The sequence below is a fragment of the Festucalex cinctus genome, chromosome 7 (genome assembly GCF_051991245.1).
Source record: "Festucalex cinctus isolate MCC-2025b chromosome 7, RoL_Fcin_1.0, whole genome shotgun sequence".
NCBI lineage: Eukaryota > Metazoa > Chordata > Actinopteri > Syngnathiformes > Syngnathidae > Festucalex > Festucalex cinctus.
The window spans coordinates 11,717,845-11,730,935 of record NC_135417.1 but is presented as its reverse complement, the minus strand read 5'-3'; the positions used below and the strand labels follow the sequence as shown (position 1 = coordinate 11,730,935).

The 13,091-nt window shown below is 36.9% G+C and overlaps 1 long non-coding RNA gene across 1 annotated transcript; it reads left to right on the top strand.

Moving 5' to 3' along the window:
- The first annotated feature begins 9,635 nt into the window (after nucleotides 1–9,635).
- Nucleotides 9,636–10,983, top strand: LOC144021841 (uncharacterized). The gene is made up of 3 exons (XR_013284198.1): nucleotides 9,636–9,740; nucleotides 9,812–10,027; nucleotides 10,752–10,983. It is a non-coding gene; the product is annotated as an uncharacterized LOC144021841 (long non-coding RNA).
- The last annotated feature ends 2,108 nt before the right edge of the window (nucleotides 10,984–13,091 follow it).

Below are 13,091 nucleotides of genomic sequence, written 5' to 3'. Positions count from 1 at the left end.
TTTTTTTTTTTTTTGTATTTGGCTAAAACTAAAGTGAGCCACTGTTTAGCAATTCTGTTTGTGCAAATGGACAAGTAGACTCCAGCTTGCAAGGTTGCGAGCCTTGTGGCGCTAAGTCACATGCTACAGGAGCAAAGTGTGCCTGCTCGGCACTGAAACAGAAGTGGCAAGTTTGGCAAACTGGTTGCCACCTGTTTGACAAAACTGAAGCAGTACGTACAGGGGCCAAAATGAAACTACAATCTCACTAGTATCAATCCCATATTGAAATTGACTATTTGGATTAATCATCACACCCGATGGACAAAAGCAACAATGTAAACTAGGAAATGAATGCACCTTTTTCCAAGCCATGCTGTGCGCACATACATTAACCGACCAATATGATTTCTAGCTCCATTTTGTTGCAATTTTTTGCATTTAGCATGCTAATGCTAGCTTAGCATGTTAAATGTTAATGCTAGCTTAGCAAGCCAATGTTAAATTAGCATGCTAACATTAAGTTTGCATATTAATGCTAATGCTAACTTGGCATGTTAATGCTAGGTTAGCATGCTAATGCTAACTTCAGAGGAGCTAGTGGAGAGATGTTGCATGTTCAGTGTAGTTAATTCAGCTCCATGGAGCAGGGCTAGCTCACCTGAAAACACAGCAGACCAACTAGAACAGAAGACATAAATATGCACGGAAATCAATACAGAAATGGTGATTCATTCACTTGTGTACTCTTTCGTCTGCTGCACAAGTGCACATGATTTCGTTTGCGCAATCGTTGCTTTGCCATTCAATAATTTCTCGAATCTTCTCTAATTCATATTTTTATGATGACCGGTCTGCCTGTTAAGATTCACCTTCTCCACGCCAAGCATTCAATGTGCAGTTTGCTGCAATTCAGTCCATCAATTCCCTAATACATACTTATAGCGCACCCCCTATGACCTTTCATGCCGCATTACTTTCGAACAACAGGCACTATAAATTCACATTTGTGATATCACAACTCGCCTTTGTTTAGTAATTGGGAGTGCCAGCCAGTGATAGTATAGCCCAGGGGGTCATTTCGCACGGTAATGACGGCAACATGTCAGCGCGCTCGGGTCGTCGCCTCCTTCAGTCAGCTTTGAAGATTGGACAATTTCTTCAAAATTGAAGCTCAGTTTTGTTGACGTTGTTTGGGTTTACTTTTTGATAAAGTGTGAAGCACACCCGTTATGATACAAGTGATTTAATATGTCTTTTACAAAAGACGTTGAAATGTTAATATTCAATTCTCGGGGGTTATTGAATCGATCACAAACGGACTGTTCTGGTTGAAGATACGATCTCAAGTCATTAAAATGTTAAACTGCATTTATTTTCACCATGATACGAATGTGCTTGTGGTTGAAATGTTTTGAAAATATAAGGTTAGCAAAAATTATTGAATGGTATTGTGAAATAGTACCTCACTTTGCCCTCTATTAATGTATTTAAAAATTAACTGCATTCCGTACTCGGCTCTGTGTGTGTTTTTAATGGCAATAGCTGTAATGTCTTTTTGCCATTATGCAAGATAAATGCCTCCCCTGATGCTTGCACTTTATTGTCTTGTGTGTGAACCGTTCTTTGTAAAGGCCATTAATTTATAGTAAACCCAAGACAATGGTCACTATGATACTAATATATGCATTGTGGTTTCCATGTACAGATTTATTTCGTACTTTGAGGGAGCCCTTCTGCTGTCCAATCATTTCCCTTCTCCTCATTCCATGGTGATATTCTTAATTATGTGACTGCTGCGGCGCAAAGCAGGCACATATTACTATCCTAGGAAAACGGCCCCGGTGTTTATTATAGCGGAATTTTTCAGAAAAAATGCGGCCCGAACTCTTAAATGTACCAGCACAAACGAGGTATCAAAAGATGCGGCTCGATCTGAATCGGTGGGGAACCATTTTTTTCTGGTATTCCGAGTTACCAAAGTGATGCAATTCGCAAAAAAGCCCCATAGGAATGAATGGAGAAGGGGGGGGGGGAAGAGCCACAAATTAAGCACCTTTTTTCCAAGCCACACTGTGCGCCCATACATTAACCGACCAATATGATTACTAGCTCAATTTGTTGCAATTTTTTTCGCATTTAGCATGCTAATGCTAGCTTAGCATGCTAAATGTTAATGCTAGCTTAGCAAGCCAATGTTAAATTAGCATGCTAACACTATTAATGACATCACTATGACATCACTATTAATAACATGTTGATGCTAACTGGGCACGCTAATGCTAATGTTAAGTTAGCATGTTAATGCTAGGTTAGCATGCTAATGCTAAGTTAGCATATTAATGCTAACTCGGCACGCTAATGCTAATGCTAAGTTAGCATGCTAATGCTAAGTTATGCTAATGCTAATGTTACGTTACCTTAGCATGCTAACCTAGCATTAGCATGCTAACTTAGCATTAGCATTAGCATGCCAAGTTAGAATTAGCTAACTGGACTCTTAAACTTGTCACATCATCTTAATCAGTAGCCTTCCAACATTACATCACTTGCTTACTGTGACTTTTCACTTTTGTCCTTCATCAACACCCTTTAAAGGTTCACTTTGGTTGATAGTACTGCAGTAAAAAAAAAAATAATAATAACAATCGTAAAAGCCGTCCTTTGGTGTCTGTAATGATGTTTGTTGCTATTGTAACCTCCTGGTGACTTTTAACCCTCTTAAAGATGATGTATCGCAAATAGGAATTATTTTTAATTGTGCTGCTGTTATGCGCATGACACATTTGTCAAGCCATTACTAGAAATCAATACTCAGCTTTTAGGTGATGAATTAATTAATGAAGTGTGAATTTCCCCCAAATGGGTGTCTATTGATGAAGAACCAACAAGGAGAGGCAGAAATAAAGGATAACACCTAATGATTCATACGGATCTTTTTTTTGCACATAATTCATTGCGATTGATTGGTTTTTGGTCTTAAATTGTTGCACACAGAGAAGGACGGGATGCAGATATTTTTTTTTCTACTAGGAAATTTTTTTAACATTTTGTCTTTGACAGCTAACCTTCCAGGCGATTTGTAAATATGTTTTGATGGACTAGAAACTGTATGATTTATGTGGGACTGTATATGGAAAGACCTGTAATTTGGCTTTTCTTATGTAGAAAGCTTTGTCACTAAATCACACTGGCTGTAATAGATTACATCACTATTGTGACATAAAAAAAAAAAAAAAAGTATGTACATGGCTCTAAATGTTGAATTTACCATTGAAAAGTGAATCAAAATTGTGAAATTATTTCACAAGAATGAAATTCTGTCAAAATGCAAAGTGCTGGAAAATAATGGTGAACCTGGGTATTTTCACTTAGGGGTGTACTCACTTTTGTTGCCAGAGGTCGTCATGTTGCTAATAGGGCTGTAACGATATCCAAACATCACGATACGATATCACGATATGAAGGCCACGATACTTAATTTTTTATCATAATATTGTGGGGAGGTTGGCGATACAAAAAAAGGTCACAATTTTCTTAAAAAAAAAAAAAAAGCTAATGCAGCAGTGAAAAATATTATAAAAATATTATTTATAAAAAAATATACTGAGGCACTTGCTAATGCACGCAACATATTGCGTTTCTCCACGTACTTCATTTGACCATTTGTGTGGAATTGAAACATAGAAGGGCCAAAACATGCCTTGCGAAAATTCAAATGCACTAAAAAAAAAAAAAAAAAAAACTAGTCACCAGAGGGCGCTAGAAATACACAAATGGAAATCAACCCGACTTTTTGAACAGATGCGCTGCTTTTAATATCGTGACACGACGACGACGACGACGACGACGATATATTGTGGCAGTTTTAATATCACAATATTGCCATTATCGTTACATCACTAGTTGCTCGCGAAAGGGATAACAGCCAATTGAAATGAATGTTTGTGACCTGCTGCAGCATGTTCTCCATGCAAAAGTAGATTCATATTTTTTGACATTATAGTAAAACATTTTCACATGCAATTCTGTGTCTAATTTAAACATCCTGTGGCAGAAATTACACTTTTTTTTTTTTTTTTTCATCTCAAAGCTCTGTATCTTGCAACTAATAGTCTCCATTATTCATGGCCCTACAGCAGAGGTCACTGCCATGGGGGTTACTTTTTTTTTTTTTCTTACCTCTCTAAATTGGAAGTGGAAAGAAAATGAATGGAGGCACCCACACATGGAATGAACCATCGCTTTGACTTTGACTTGTCCTCAAGACCGTAAAGTGAAAAGATAGTTTCATATGGTATTTGGACTGTTAAGAATTGTGCTGTAGGTCAACAGGGTTTGTTATTGTTTTTACGATATTGATACTCTAAATCATAGGGTTTTTACACATCTAGAAATATTTTATATTTAATCAAGTTTTAAGTAAACAGAATGTTATTCCTTCAAAATGACTCACATTACTGTTGAAACTCAAGATGTGCCAGTTTTTATGCTCAATCACAGCTGCACTGTCTATGAATATATAGAGCCATAAGTGTATCACTTAAACAATGAATGAAAAACATTGGATGGATATTTCACTCATCACTCAGGCACACACACACACCCACTGATAAAACATTGCACATCTATAACTCCAAAGGAATCTAATAGACAACCTGAGATAGTAAATGAATTGCTCCACAATGCTGTCTCGGATCAATTAGAATCGAATCCATATATCCTGCCCCTGATGTAGTGCGCAGTCAACCATTTCATTATATTTCTAATTACAGGCGAATGGTAAGGTCTGATAGGATTTCATGTCTTTCTGTAGCTCCAAGGTCTGTCAGGCAAGATGAATTCCCCCTAAGGGAAAGCGATACATCAACTTTTGGGAGTCCATATATTGTCTTAAGCATGAGGGTAGTAATGTTGCAATGTCACTCTTTGATATTAGTGGGTCAAATTAATAAGGTACTGACAAAACTGCATTCCAGTCTCTCCTGACCCAATTATTTTTTAAGTTCCTTATATCATTATTATATATATATATATATATATATATATATATATATATATATATATATATATATATATATATATATATATATATATATATATATATATATATATATATTATTAACTAATCACAAAAAGTATCCCATTAATCATACTATTGCATTTGACCACAGATTATCCTTTAGGTTTGAGCAATAATAAAGCATTTAATAAATGTCTGCATATGACATTCAGAATAATTTGTTCTTGTCAAAATATTGGGGTCATTTTTTTTCCATTTTAAATTGTGCAAGTAATTAACAGATTGAAAAAAGAGGTGGATGAGAGCGTGCAGTGCATCATAAATGTGGAGGACATCCTCATAACACCTGCGATTGGTTGGCAACCAGTCCAGGGTGTCCCCCCGCCTACTGCCCAGAGCCAGCTGAGATAGGCGCCAGCAGCCCCCCGCGACCCTTGTGAGGAATAAGCGGTCAAGAAAATGGATGGATGGATCCTCATAACATTAAATGTCGAAAGAATTAATGCATTCAAATTTGGTGGGCAAAAATGTATATATTAAAAAGCCTTTTCAATTAAGTGATTAATCGCGATTAATCAAAATTCTAAGATGTGATTAATCTATTAATTTGATTAAAAAAAATGTAATGACAGACCAGGCATATGGGCTAGATAATAATAATAATATACTACTACTACTACTACTACTACTACTAATAATAATAATAATAATAAGAAGAAGAACTACACTGGATTTCTGGAGAAATTGCGTGGGAATGCTGAAAGCTAAACGCTAAGATTTGAATGCATATGGAATGCTTATGAAGCTAACTGAGAGAGAAATTATGAAATTCTAACCTCCTGGTTACTGGACAATGTGCTTCTTTACCAACTGTGCCACGTGGAAAGTGATGTCTGTCCCATTGAAAATGAATGGGGAAAAGTTGATATTTAAATGTTAAATTGTGCGAATACTGTTAGCAATGTGGAATCAGACAATGTATACGGAAGGCGTGAATTCTTTAAACGAGTTGAAATTTGAACAATGTAAATTGGAAGTATTATGTGGGAGTTGTTACGCGGCAAAAAAAAAAAAAGTGTGGAGAATAAAAATCACTAGGGGTGTGAATTGCCTAGTACCTGACGATTCGATTCGTATCACGATTCACAGGTCACGATTCGATTTGATACAGATTAATCCCGATACGAATTTATAAGTCGATTGTTGCGATTTTTTTTCATTCAAATTTAGAAAATACTAATCAGTAAGCTTGTAGAGTGTAAGATTTATATGAAAATGTATTATTTATTGATCTGAAATTTCAGTCTTATAGAGGTTGTAATCTGTTTCATGTTTGAACAGCATTAAAATAAAATATTATGGCTTAATGTTCCGTTCATATAACATTCTTCCATGCTCAAGGTGTGAATCCTAAAAAAATAAATTAAAAAAAAAAAATCGATTCTGCCGATTATTGAATCGATTCGAGAATCGCGCGATGTAGTATCGCGATATATCGCCGAATCGATTTTTTTTAACACCCCTAAAAATCACAATAACATATGTGGGAATGCTTCAGCATTCCCACAATAATAATAATAATATATTATTGCTGTTAATAATAATGACGAAAACATAAATAAAAGGCAAACAGGCGAAAGAGAGATTATAGCAGATCACACTGACCTAGCGAGAGCGTTCACCGAGATATTCGCAAGTTTAATATCAGCTCTGATTCTAATATATATTTATGAAGCCTTCCTCTGCACACTGATGCCCTCGTTACCACAGCAGCAGCAGGTGTCCACTCAATGCCGTAACAGCCATGGATGGTATCAGACAAAAACACGCAATGTCACACAGAGACGAAGCGTGACATATTACCACCGAGACCAAAACACACTTGGATCTCAAGCGCACATTTTCGAGAGGTTGACAAGCGACTTCCTGCTACTTGCAAGGTCAAAAAGAAGTCAAACGCGTGGTTGCAATCTACAGGTGATTGAAGATTCGCATCCCTCGCGTGTGTGGCCATGTGCAGCATGAGAATATTTCTGGTGTGTTGATGTGTACTGGAATGGAAATAAGTCCTACAAGTACGGTTAAGGGCTCTCAGCCTCTCTCCCGACATAGATAGAAAGGGTCTTAACGAGCCCGAGTGCTGAAGGTTGTGCAGGTCTGCCGATGGATGTGCGTGTGTCAGTTTTCAGATTCTTATTGTATTCAATCAGAAAGACAATTCCTTTTGGTTTTGTAACTTGTGGCATGGCCTGGGGTGAGGATTAACGTAACCTCCTTCATTCAATATAGATCTGTGTAGTTTGGGGGTGTAGTGCTGAAACTGCTTTGGTGTTCTCAACAAAAGAGGAATTGTATGTAACATTTGCAGGGCTTTTCTTTTTATTTATTGATATTTGTTTTATTAAAAACAATACTGTGTCTATGTGTTTGTACAGAATAGAACGATAACACATGATGATGAACACAATATTTCCACTTAACTGATTAGAAAAAGAGGAGGATGAGCGTGTGTGCGGCGGATCAAAAAATGTTGAAGACGTACTCATAAACATGAAATGTCGAAAGGATTAACACACAACAGGTGCTCTTAAACTTTAAGTCAAAAAAAGATGTCGATAAAAAGCCTTTGTAATTAAGCAATTAATCGTGATTAATCAAAATTCTAACGTGATTAATCTAATTAAAAAACTTGACAGCTCCAATAAATAGATTTGATCTAAGCTGTACTAAAATACAATAAATATTGTAACCTAGATAAATTATGTACCATACTTAAAGTAAGCCTTCAATTTTCTAATTTATGTATTTAAATGACTACATTTCAAATAAGGAAATGCCAATTTCCTAAATGAAAATGTTCATCGATTCTCTTTGTCTTATTCATTCATTGTTTTTCTTTCTGAAAAAAGCACAGCACCCAATTTCTTTTTTTTTCTCACTGATTCTGGCCGAGGGCAAAATATTTTAATGATGAGCGCCGTCTCCTGCTTTGCCAGCCCGAGCACCCAAATGCCTTTTTGCACATGTCAGGGTCGAGGCCTCCATGTAATGGGAGGCTCATTACAGCTGGTGAGGCCAAGAGCAGAAACGGAACACAACTTCTCCCTCCAGCACTGAATTACTTTGCTACCAACGGCTTCTTTCCCTTTTTCCTTGGTTGAGTGTATCTCTCCTTGTCTCAGCTGCTTCACTATTTTGTCTTTGATCTCTCTCTTTCCCGGCTTATCCGTTGCCTCCGTCTCCCTCAATTTCAATATCTTGTACTCCCCCATCTGCTTCCTTATTTATTTCTTGGACTATGTTTTTTTTTAGAGCTCGCCTCCCTCCCTTCGTTCCGTCTCGACGCTTCTCTCGAGACCAAATCATTGGGTTTGGAGTTTTATTGAGTTTGCTTGTGGTATACAGGCAAGGACTATTTACCAGTAAGGTCAGGATGAGGTACATCAAGTCTAGTAACAAATCTTCAAACTCCCCCACTAGACCACTGCTTATATGTTAGTATATTACTTTCCTAGATGATGCCTGGAAGACGATTCAAGTTGGGATGCGAGCAGTGCGTTGACCTGCGTTTTCCATAGAAAAGTTTTCTCCGTGTGAAATACAAAAATGTAGGATTATGTAAAACAGAAAAAAAAAAAAAAAAAAAACTTTTCTTGACTGTTTAGGGCTATGTAGAGATAATTCATTCTTTACGGGGATTTGTGTCTATCAAACACAAAGTGACATGTTACGTAAGAACAGAATATGTGGGAGGAATTTATTCAGCTGTAACTGAGCTTTTCCTTTTCTTAGCCTTTTTTTTCCCATACTATTTGACATAATATAAAAGCTCAAGAATTGACTCGGCAGACAGTTTTTCAACATTTGAAAGTGTAAGTCTCTGTGTAAAAGTATGTTTAAAATTTACGGTGCACAAACTTGATATGCTTTCAGTATATGCTTTCAATATTTTATGCTTATTTATTACTACCATCAAGGTAAGTCAACCACATTTATTCATAAATGTGGATGTGAATGGTACGGAGCCCCATGGTAGAAAAAAACAAACAAACAACAACTTTGCGTGTCCTAGCAAAAAAAATGTGCGTTCCCTCACAATCTTTGCGACAGAACGCAAAGTTGTGTTTTTTTTCGCCTACCATGTCACCTTAGCTGCGCCGTAAACACTTCCGGGTCATCTTCCATGTGTACAAAAGCGACGAGGACGGAACGTTTGTAAACATGAAACAAAACAGTGGGAAAGCTTTCCCAAAGCGACTCGGATGGAGCATGTATTTTTCCACTGCTTTGTTTACACGTCGCTTTTGTTCACATTGAAGATGACCCGGAAGTGTTTACGGCGCAGCGAAGGTGACATGGTAGGCGAAAAAAAACAACAACTTTGCGTTCCCTCACAATCTTTGCGCAGAACGCAAAGTTTTTTTCGCCTACCATGTCACCTTAGCTGCGCCGTAAACACTTCCGGGTCATCTTCCACGTGTACAAAAGCGACGAGGATGGAACGTTTGTAAACATGAAACAAAACAGTGGGAAAGCTTTCCCAAAGCGACTCGGATGGAGCATGTATTTTTCCACTGCTTTGTTTACACGTCGCTTTTGTTCACATGGAAGATGACCCGGAAGTGTTTACGGCGCAGCGAAGGTGACATGGTAGGCGAAAAAAAACAACTTTGCGTTCCCTCGCAAAACAACTTTAGCAACTCTCGCAAAGATTGCGTTCCCTCGCAATTTTTGAATGGTAAGGACCCTATGACCATGTCTTTTGTCCCAAAAACTCAAGGTAAAATCAACATGTGTTAATCTATTTAGGTGTTGGAAAACATTGTGATGACGGTTGTTCCAAAGGAGTCCTTGTGCTTTGTGATGCATGGGTGGTTTGGCCTTCATAAAAGTTATGGTCAATTTGAAAGCTTCACAACTGAGTCGGTGCTGGGATCATAAGGGAAGGCCTTGGAGAAGAATAAACTGGAAAGTAGTGAGATGATACATGAGGAGGAAATTGAGAGGGTAGTAAGCAGTCGACAGGTATGGACAAAGGAACAGTAAATGCAAACAAAAACATATAGACAACAGATGTTCTCAAACCTTATAAATATATAATACATTATATATTTTTTGTAAACTAGCCATAATATTTCATTACTGAAGATTGATATTTTCTTAACCAAATGTATAGTACCTGTGAAAATCTTTTCTTAACTCATTCACTGCCAGTCATTATAGAAAATTTTTACATTTCCAATACTCACGTGATATTCCATTCAATAATTATATATAAACCGAATCTACCAAATAACAGAATAGACTCCCTACTTTTTGTCCCGTCCCGTTCTTTTATAATTGACAGCAGAAAAATGTAGGTTTGCCAAAATACAGCCATTTCTCCCATGGACTCTGAAACTGTGTTTATTTCCTATAAAATGGGGCAATGATGTCATCTACCGGTGGTTGGGCATCAGTAAAGTTGTTTCCAAGTTTGATATTTACAGTGGAGCATGCTCAGATTCGCCCCCATTTAGCACCGCTCTAAAAAATACAATTGACAAGTATACTTGTCAAAGGCAGTGAATGAGTTTTAAGAGACTCACCTCTGCATGTATATAACAATTACCTGCACCAACATTAAACTTTTGACCCTATCTGTGAGATCTCTTAATATTGCTCAGCCTGGTGTTTTAACCAATATTTGTTTGAATCTGGCATTCAAACAGGCACCCGCATGGTTCTAATCTCCTAATTTCTTTATAAGAGCACAAGATGGCGATGTAAACATGCTAACAATGGTGGACAATACCAGGTGAGCAAGAAAGGCGACATTTGTATGGACGAGGACGGACATCTACTTCGGAATGAGGACCCTGATCACCGCTAAGGTAAAGAGTGATCGACAATTATTGTTATGTGGTGTTCACACATGATCATTTGACATCATCATCATCATGATATCATCTCAGGAAAGATGCGTGTTGGACATATTGAAAGGCAAGGTCAGTATTCAAAGTTATTCAGTCTCTGGAAAAATTATCATGAGTCTCCGAAATCCTGGTTTCGAGTGGATAATGTAAAAGAGTTAAAAAAAATAAAATACATAGGCCTCATATCAGGTATCAGTTACGTTAATACACTTCTGATTTACAAATTATGAAATGCTCTTTTTGGTGAGGAACGCGGTTGCAAAGTCTGAAAGAAAAAAACACAAAACAAAAAAAGCATTATGATGCCTTGAGCTCCCACACAGTAGGCTACAAAATCATTTTTGGTTTTCTGAAAGAGGACCCCTCCCTCATGAAGAAATCCATAAATTCATGAGCATTCACACAAAAAAGAGATTGTTTTGAAAACAGATTGTGATGGATACCGATCGGGGGGGAGTACAAGAGGGACCAGTAAAAAATAAATAAATAAATAAAATAGGTTGAGAAGAGTAAGAGGAGACACACAAATGGGGAACAACAGCGTGAGTGCTTGGAGGGGCCCAGCATGAGTCTGCTCTGAACCACCAACAGATTCCGTGCCGGAAGACACAGGCAGAAAGAGCAGTCATATCAAAAAAATTCTTTCTTGTTATCGTGCACACTCGCAGGCAGAATCAGGAGGTGATTTTGTCAACACAAAAGTCACAAATTCCTGGCTTTTATTTTGTAACTTTAATTCACACTCATGTCATTAAAAATTCAGGCTAGGTTAATACATTGAAGTAAATAAAGTGGACACGTTATTGTTATTAATGAGATGGTGCAATTAAGACAAGCTTTGATTGACTTTGTTTCTGTGAAAGAAGGTTTAAAGCATGAAGTAGTTTGATGTCATTTCTATAAAGACTAAATGTTTGATTAGCATGGCTTGTCACGATTTTAAAATAGCACTCATTGTATTATTTCCTATGTTTACTGTACGTGATGACGTGATTGTTTTACTGTATCCATTCATACAAAGGCCTTTCCTGCCTCCTTTAGGCTGCTCAGTAAATTACACCTTTTAAGTTGGAGCGGTAACAAATCATTTTTGTCTGGCCTTGAAGTGCCACAATGACATCATCCAAAAAAATTGTAGGACAGTACATTTTTTTTTTTTTAAGATATATCTTTCTCTGCTGCTGTCATGCTTCCTTTGTGCTCATTAACTGCAAGAGAAAAAAGAAAAAGGAAATCAGAAGGACGCAAGGGCCACATAGTGTTATGAAGAGAATTTGTGTTTAGTCCTAAAAATCGTTCAAATAATTTATTTGTGCTTTTGCATATTGAGAAAAATGCTGCAGTATATAAACCAATTTATTTTTAATAATATGGCAGTAGGATTATTACTTATTATAGTTTTGGAATTTTTCATTCTACTGAGTTGTTATTAATTTTCAGGGTGGTTCTGTTAGTTTTTATTAGTTTAGTTCTTTAAAAAAATGCTTAGTTTTAGTTTAGGTTGTTAGTTTTAGTATTAGTATTAGTTTTTTTAGGACATGTTTGCTATAATTATAGTTAGTTTTAGTTAGTTTTGTAAACATAAAATGTAGATTCAGTTAGTTTTGTTTTGTTTTTTTTAAACATTTTTATTTTATTTCGGTAACAATATTGTTTTTTGAATTTTAGTATAGTTATTTTCATTAGTTTTTGTTAAAGGGATCGTTGGGCTTTTTTAACATGAATCTCAATTTGATCCTCACCTCCCGTGTGTGCGATCAGCACTGACTTACCCCCGACGTGTGTCACAGAACGCTGTCGGGGGTAAGTCAGTGCTGATCGCACACACGGGAGGTGAGGATCAAATTGAGATTCATGTTAAAAAAGCCCAACGATCCCTTTAACTAAAACAAGCTTTAATGGCACCTGTTTTTTCGATACCCTCCCTTCTTTCTTTGACCAACTCCAAACATTTTTGTTTTATTTATTTTATTTGAACTGAGTCAAATGCCACTTTTAAGCATATGTCGCGGGCTGCTGAAAAATGGACGGCGGGCCGCAAATGGCCCCCGGGCTGTAGTTTGGACACCACTCTTCTAAATAATTAATGCTAGCACATAATCTATGTCTTCAATTACTGCTATGGAACTAATTCAAACAAAATGGCCATTGCTTGTCAATTGTTAATTCTATTT